Source organism: Candoia aspera, chromosome 2 (genome assembly GCF_035149785.1).
Source record: "Candoia aspera isolate rCanAsp1 chromosome 2, rCanAsp1.hap2, whole genome shotgun sequence".
NCBI lineage: Eukaryota > Metazoa > Chordata > Lepidosauria > Squamata > Boidae > Candoia > Candoia aspera.
The window spans coordinates 20,079,850-20,088,106 of record NC_086154.1 but is presented as its reverse complement, the minus strand read 5'-3'; the positions used below and the strand labels follow the sequence as shown (position 1 = coordinate 20,088,106).

The 8,257-nt window shown below is 45.6% G+C and overlaps 1 long non-coding RNA gene across 1 annotated transcript; it reads right to left on the bottom strand.

The window, feature by feature from the left end:
- Positions 1 to 662: 662 nt before the first annotated feature.
- LOC134492224 (uncharacterized) lies at positions 663 to 6,938 on the bottom strand. The gene is made up of 3 exons (XR_010067404.1): positions 6,619 to 6,938; positions 1,513 to 1,661; positions 663 to 1,291 (listed from the first exon to the last, which is right to left on the bottom strand). It is a non-coding gene; the product is annotated as an uncharacterized LOC134492224 (long non-coding RNA).
- Between the last annotated feature and the right edge of the window lie 1,319 nt (positions 6,939 to 8,257).

Sequence of the window (8,257 nt, the reverse complement as noted above, 5' to 3'; positions counted from 1 at the left end):
AAAGATGGGGGGAGATAAGGCAGGTGGGGAGAGTTGAAGCATACGCTGCAGTTGTAAATGTGGGTGGCCTGCTAAGAGCCCGAATTTTGATCACATGACCACAGGGGTGCTACAATGGCCGTAACTTCAAGGAGCAGTTGTAACTACCATTCATTCAGCATCATTGTAACTTCAGTCACTGAATGAATGGTCATTAAGCAAGGACTACCTGTGCATTAATAAGAAGGTAGACTCCTACTAGACCAGGCCAAAGATTTATGCAGCCCAGGGTTATGTCTGAAATAGAGCCATTGTATGCTCTCTGGAAGCTCACAAGGCCCTGTCCAACAAGGATACCCATCCCCAGTTAACTGAGGCTTTGGCTTCTAAATAAGTTCCCCATCCTGGGGAACTGCCACGAACAAGCCAATTGTCCATGACTTGGTTATATGGTAAAGATCAGCTTCTCCCAACTTGATAGTCTCCAAATAGCTGAGAATTCTGGGAGTTGCAGTCCCAACACATGTGGAGGATGCTCGGTTGGGGAAGGCCACCCTCCATGGCAGCAACTTTGACAACACTCTTTGAAATTAATTCCTTAAGTTGGTTGAGCAGCTCATGAAGAAACAGCAGCAAAATCCACTTTCCAGATTATTCTCAAGATTGATTATCTAGAAATCAGCCAGGAGGCAAACAAATTTTTCTTTATTATTGTTTCATACTTCTACCCAACATTTTATTTTCCTTCATCGTTGATATTTAGCCAGTTTAAGAACTGCCAGTCTCTCTCTATATCGTGGTCTAATTTTCTACCACTGAACAAAGAATCCTGTGGCATCCATTGCTCTTGGTGGCTAGCTAGCTCAGAATTTTGGAGCGGATGCTGAGCTTCTCACTAATCATTTTAAAAAGAACAAGTTTCCAGTTCTCATTATTGAACAGAACTGGGTCTTTGCACTTTATTATTTTTTTAAAAGATCTTGTTCCTTCCAGTGGCTCCCCAGACAGTTCCCTATGCCACAAGTTACAGAAAAGAATCAATGAAATCCCGGAGAGGTGGGCAAAAGAGCAAGGAACGGAATCCAAGTGCAGCTGGAAGACTCAGAGGAAAACAGCTGCTTTTGGGATTCCGTTGCCCATTCTTATGCTTTCACAGAAGCTGGTAATTGACTGAAAGCAGAATAGGAGGCAGCGAATTCTGTTGCTGGAGAGACCAAGCTGCACACTGCGAACCCCACAGAGGAAAGCAACATGAACAGAGAGTAAGGGTGTGAAGATCATTCCAGCGACAGTAACACTCCACACTTAAATCCTGCAAGGAGACAAAGCCAAACAAAGGTCAATAAACCCATCTGCAAAGTCTCAGCTACTGGATTCGTGTCCCTCTGAAGACTCAGACCTCGCTTTTTAAGGCTCGGACCTTTTCGTTCACCCAGTGCATAATTAACTGGCAGGATGCATTACCACAAGATGTGGGGAAGGTGGATAACATGGATGGCCACAATAGGGGTAGGGTAAATTCATGACAGACACATTTCATAAGGGCTGTTGATCTTGAGGACTCAGTGTTACTTCCAGGTTGGGGGCAGCTTGCCTCCAAACACCAGTTGCATGGAACAATGCCAGGGGAGGTCTATGCCTCCATCTCCTGCACGTGAGCACCCGAGGCAGGTCGTTGGCCTCTGTAGGAAACAAAATGCTGGATTAAGACCTTGGCTACTGAGAAGGGTCAAAAAGGCCAATATGGGAGCCACAACCACACAGTTGAAGCCTTGTCCCCTTTTCACATACATACATCATCATCATAATCATCAAAGCGTGATGGCTGGGATCACTGTGCCATTTCCACTGTTACTGCAAGATGATTTGGATTAAGCAAATTAGGAAAGTTAGCTGTGCTCTGGCACCATGTCTCACAAAGTGTCATCTCTGGAAATCCAAGAACTAGAAAGTAGGATGGGAAAGCCATAGATCTCTTCCACTGCTATTTCAAGGTTGATTATCTCTGATCCAGAAAGTTCTATCAGGATGATGGCTAACAGGCACAGGTAGATCTGAACCATAAATTGGTCAAATCTTTCAAAGCTCTCTGAGCCTACTGGCCATCACATCCTGTTGCAGTGATTTTTCACCAGCTAAGTAACAGTGTGGTACAACGTATTCCCTTTCAGGTATTGTTATAAGAATCCCAAGCCACCTGTAGATTGAAAGTGCCAGGTGTGCAGAAAGGGAATATGTGAAAGCGCACCAAGAACACCTTTCAGCCCACAAGACATGTTGTTTGGAAAGGTTGCTAATGCAATATTGAAAGGTGGGAGGAAAATGTTTGAAAATCAAAAATCTATTCCAACCTCACTCATGCAAGCAACTTGGTAACAACTCAGCAAGCAGAAAAGGGCTTCTCCATTGCCACAATCCATTCTTGCCACCAGGCCTTTTTTGGGTGGATTATTTCTCCCTCTATCCCCTTTTCACTTTATTGATGCTTGCATACAACAAAAAGGATATATCTTGGGAGGGAGAAGGCTATTCTTGTATCCAAGATCTTCCTCCTACCTGTTGCCACCCAGTTCCCTAGAGCTATTATATTCTCTGGGGTGCAGCCAAGTGGATTTGCCAGGGTCATATTTCAAATCTTATATTGCTATTCAACTTCCTTGTAACCCTTTCCTTTGCGGAACAGATGTACCCATTGTATTATTAGCCAAGAAATAAGAGAAGGGGGGAACCCAAAGGGGAAGAGACTCTCATGGGAACAATGAGAAGGGTTGACATGGAGGATCAGGGAGAAGGACCCTGATGGAGAAGGAAAGGTTGGCCTTTGGGGAATGGACCACTAACTAACAGTGCAGCCAAATCCTTGGCTCCGATAAATAGACATAATCCACAAATTCCTGATGCTCCAGTAACAAAAGGAGTCAGAGCTGACATCCCCTTTCTGTGCAACTCCTAAAGGCAGAGCACCCTTGAAAGGGTCTAGGTACCACCAGGGTTAGGTAACTTTTAGCACTCCGCATATACTGCTGAACTACAACTACCAACAGCCCCAGCTAGCATGGACCCAATATTTCATTAATCTCTGGAAGGCCACAGGTTTTCCACCTCTGCCTGATTATTCCCATTCATCCCACCAATCTGTAGACCCAACCCTTCACTCCAAACTATGAGGAGGTGGTTTTACCCGAGTCTGTGCTATCAAACAAGTTATGGACTGACTGGGCCATACTTCACACCACTTGCTTGGCAGCTGTTATCAATGGGTGGCATTCCTAAGTGCTTTTAGTAGAGTTATTGCTACAGAATTCTCTCATGCCCCTTTTCTAATTTCAGAGGTATGATGGACTCTACAACCCTTTCTACTGCTTTGGAGCTTATCTTCCTTGGCCATAAAGACTTCCCCTGCCACACGGAGTATTTCCTGGCAAATAAGCCTTATTGAATACCATGGGGCACATAATAAATAAGAAAAGATAGTCCCATCCCATCTACCCCCCCTCCCAAAATCCATGAGTCTCTTACAGAAAAGTATTATTGAGAAAAGCATATTCAGTTTTTCATTTCATTGCGGGAGTGAGGCAGAGATGTCAAGATGTAGCCATCCTGTTTGTCAGCACTGCTTCCAATGTTAACCTCCCTAGAGGATGCCCACTTTTCTAAAACAAAGTCTGAAACACTTATGCAATTGCGACAAGCGTAGGCCTCCATAGTACTCCACATTCATTTTAGTTTAGGCTATTTTAGCACGCTAAGTGGATAATGGAGGCATGTGGATTAAAAACACTGAAGTAGCAGTATTAATGATGTAAAGCACCAAACCCCTCAAATATTGTAGTACTGCTTTGGAAGCAATATGATCAAGAATTAGGCATGCTGGGAACTGTAGTTCAAGAGCACTCAGAAGGAATGTTTCCAATCACTGTTGTAGAAGTTTAACCAAGGTACCTTTTCCATTCATCCCTTTGGTAAAATGGAGATTTGCATATACAGTATGCACATGCCTTTTTCAATTTTAAGAAGAAAACCAGAAAATGCTGTTCTCTCTTCTTAAAAGCCTGATTGAAAAAACTAAAAAGGTTTAGTTTGAAAGTAACCCACACTCAAAAGGATATGGTGAACATTTACTGAACTTTGACATGTACAGCTACTTAAGAAGCCACAACTTACATCAAAACCACATCCCCTTAGAAAGAACAGAGCTCTGTATCAGATATGCACCATGTTCCAGAGAGGGCAAATCAGTGGCCATCCAAACAAGCCCAGTAGTCTTACCTGATGACCTACAAGGTTTCTCTTACCAGTATCCCCCATCTCAGATCATACCCACAATCCTAGATTTTCTAAACTGCTCTTTAAATCTTCACAAAGTCCCCCCCCCACAAAAAATTTGAGGTGGTGCATAAAGCATTTAAAAAATAGATACAAAAAGACAAGGATCAGCAGAACATGCATACACAATTCCCACCCACCTTCTTCAGTTTCCTCTTTTCAAAATGGAGAATGGTTTCATGCCAGATTCTCTCCAAGCTATTTTTTGAACTTCTGGAAACAATCTGCACAAATCATTCTGGATCACTATTCAACTTGTGGCTGTTGGGTTGGATCCAGGCTTAGTCATAACAAGAGTAAATCTATTGAAATCAATGGGGCTTAAGCCATTCATGACTAATTTACAACCTGTTGAGTTCCATAGCCCTTTTCCGGGTTATGACTAAACCTTGAACCAATACTTTATTCTTAAACCTATAAAGCCTTACCCCATTTGAACATTTTTTTCTGCTTAGCCTTAAACTGAGTAATTTTATATTGAAAAGCACTCTGATTCAGTGAGGCAAACCAAATTAAGCCTGCAAACCAAATGCCTGGGGTTGGCATTAGCTCTATGGACAGCTATTCCTTTTTCAACAGGACTCACAAAGGGTTGGCCAGATGCAAAAGCGAATGCCTTTTGTGTAGTAGACAAAAAATCATCCACTGAAATTCTTTGTCCTATATAATGAAGAAAAGGCAGAAATCCCATCTTCTTCTGAATTCAGCTACCTGGACGACCTCAACCAGCAGCATAATAGACTGACATTATTTAGCACAGATGGTGGCGATCTGGCACCTCAAGATGTTTCTGATACCATAATTTGTTGCCACTGGCTATGGTGAACAGCAGCGAGCATGTCCAACCAACTGCAAGCCATAAACCTGGTACCCAAATTTAGTAGACAGCAATTTCCCACCTTTTAACACCTGGTTTCTCCAGCAGAGGTGCTAAAATAACTGGGTGAAGGTTCCAGCTAATCCACTGGTGGGGGGGGGGAGTTTCCTACAAAGCAAAGCACTCTACATGAGAACAGGAAGATTTACTACAGAAAGGGAAATCAATCTAGAGGAATCTATTTCTGAAGGGAGCTATGTCTTTCAAGGTTGTGTAATTTCAACAGACGAAACTAAGGAAACCACCATTAGCAGCTTTTTCTGGCATGGAAATGCAAGAAGGGGAAAAACTTCATCTCTTGAAAGGCACAGACTTTCTATCCATAAAAAAAGATAATTTCCCCTAGTGCACTGGGGAAGTAATTTGCATTCAAATAGCAGCAGAGGCATTGCCCTGCTTCTATTTCTCCCCAAATGCATTTTCCTTAAAAATAGATACATAAATAAAAGATAGTAGAGAGAAAAAACCCAGATTCATATTCCTTTTTTTTTACATGGAAGGCAACAGGCAGAAGTAAGGGTTATTAGTTTATTGGAACTGAGCATACAAGGTGCTTCTGAGTTAGACCAGCATGTTTCCTTTTAATTCAAACTACAATCCTATGTATAGTTATCTGGAAGTAAGTTCATCTGAGTAAAATTAAGTAAGAATCCTATTCCTGAGAAGCACATCTGTACCTAAAATACTTTTTGGCCATGGGGATTAATACAAACTCAGGGTGCACCATAAGATTTGTTTCACAGCAGTAAACTCCCCAAGCCCATTGCTGTAATTCCATTTTGCAGAAGAACAACAGGCTGAAGATGGGGCTCCCCTGAGGTCACCCTGCTAGATTCTGGCAAGATAAATGTTAGACCTGGGAACACTTGGCTTGGTGGGATGAACCATCGCTGGTCCACTCCTGAGGTAGAGATGGGGAGTAAAGAAATAAATGGCCCTTGGAATGACCCTACACTCATGTCCTTTTCCCTCATGGCCCTGCCCACATGCACCAGGAAAGGTCACCTGTCCTCACTGCCCAGAAGGAATCTTTCCTTGCCTGATCAAGATGCAGCCATCAGCTGGAAGGCTCCCACGCCATTTCTTCTGGTGGCACTTATTAAGGGGATCCCGCGGCAAGAAAAGGCAATCCTACCTTGGCAGGAAGGCTCTCGGTTGCTAGAAGGCAACGCTCCCTTCCCTGCACTCCGCTTCCTTAACCCCGGCCGCACCCTGGCCGCGGGGCCGGTGGCAAGTCCTTTCCGCCTCCCCGCTCAGCCGCGCCACCCCCTCGAAACGCTTCGACTCCCGTGGAAAGGTCGCGGGTGGAAACACTGCAGGAGGAATTGGGGCTTCTCGCTTCTCCCCCGTTTTCGCGGCCGCCTGCAAGCACGTGCGACGCTCTCGGCGCCCCTTACCCATTTGAAGACCCCTCCCTCCTTCCCACTCTCTCTCACCTGGCCGGCTTCGGAAGGCGGCATCGCCAGGTAGGTGGCCTCGCTCAGCCGTGCTGGCCAGTGCCAAAGAGGCAGCGGGGGCCTTGCCTGCAGGGACGCAGCCGTCTGACCGGTCCGCCACGAACACAAACTGCACTCCGACCCGGTCCACCGCGCTCCTTCCCGGGCATTTTATGCTGAGCGGACCAACGAATTTCCCCCTGCCTTCCCCTCCTGGGAAGCCCATCTCAACCAATCAGGGCTGTTTGGGGCAGGCCGGAATCCCCCTCCTATTGGTTTTTTTTCCTAGCCCAAACTAACTTCTCCTTTTCGCAAAGCAGCTGCCGCTGAGCCGCCCAGCTAGTTTCGCTTTTGCTATTACTCTGCCCAAGTCGCTCCTGGGCTGCGCCCGCCGTGCTACTTGCTCCGCAGGCACGGACTCTTTTCTCCTGTTACCAGCTCGCCAGGGTCACCCGGGGCTTCTCTCCCCGGTCGAGCGTCTGATGCCTCCACTTCAGCGGAGGAGTATCCTGGAGCAGAAGATCAGCCTTTTGGACGGGCCGGTTGGCAAGAACAGGCCCCGCTGGAGTCGGTGGGGGTTACATAAATTGCCCTGCCGCCAGCCGTGGGGTTGCATGGCCTGGCCCTCTCCGCACAGTTTACGCTCCGTTACAAATCCAGCAGCTGCCCTGATACAACGTGCCAAACTCACTTCATTAAATACTGCTTTTTCCCCCCAAACTTACTTTTTTCCAGAGTGGTGTGGAAACCCAGCTGATCAGCTGACAGCTCAGGGCCTTGTGTGAATCTGGAAAAAAATGGGTTATTTCAGTCACCCCAAAGCCTCTTGGGTAAACCCAGACTATGTGTTTGCATAGCACACTCAACCATGAACTAACCAATCACCTTAGAGCAAAGGGTGTCATCTGAACCCCAAGCAGGGGTTAGTGTATGGATCAGTTAATTCCATAAACTGTAATTTAAGTTAACCATGACCATATGGAACACATTTGAATATAGGCACTGTCTGCATGAGCTTTGTGATGTTTTTTTTTTCCCGCTGAAATGCCTAGTGGGCATATCAACTTTTCCTTTTATCTCAGCCTTTCAGGGTTGGTGAATGAGGGAAGCAGCAGAGCTGCCCTCATGCCACACAGGCCAAGGCTTGATTTGAATAAAGTACAGCTTAGCTGTGTTCTCGTCAAACGAGTCACCTCTTAGTCTAAGGCTGGGCAATGAGAGGCCTCTGTGCATGAGACACTTCCTTTGGCGCTTGCCAAATTCTCTGCCCCACCTTATTGTTATTATTGTTATTTTTACTTACAAGAAGAATAGAAAGTAGACAAGCTGCAAACTGCCTGCTTCTGACATCGTCATTATTTTCAGGAATGGACCTCGGACTTGTGTAGGCCCTAAAAACCTTAAAAAATAAAAATAGGTGATTGGAGGTTGGTCTTGTTGTTGTTTATTCGTTCAGTTGCTTCCGACTCTTCATGACTTCATGGGCCAGCCCACGCCAGAGCCTCCTGTCGGTTGTCAACACCCCCAGCTCCCCCAGGGACGAGTCCGTCACCTCTAGAATACCATCCATCCATCTTGCCCTTGGTCGGCCCCTCTTCCTTTTGCCTTCCACTCTCCCTAGCACCAGCATCTTCTCCAG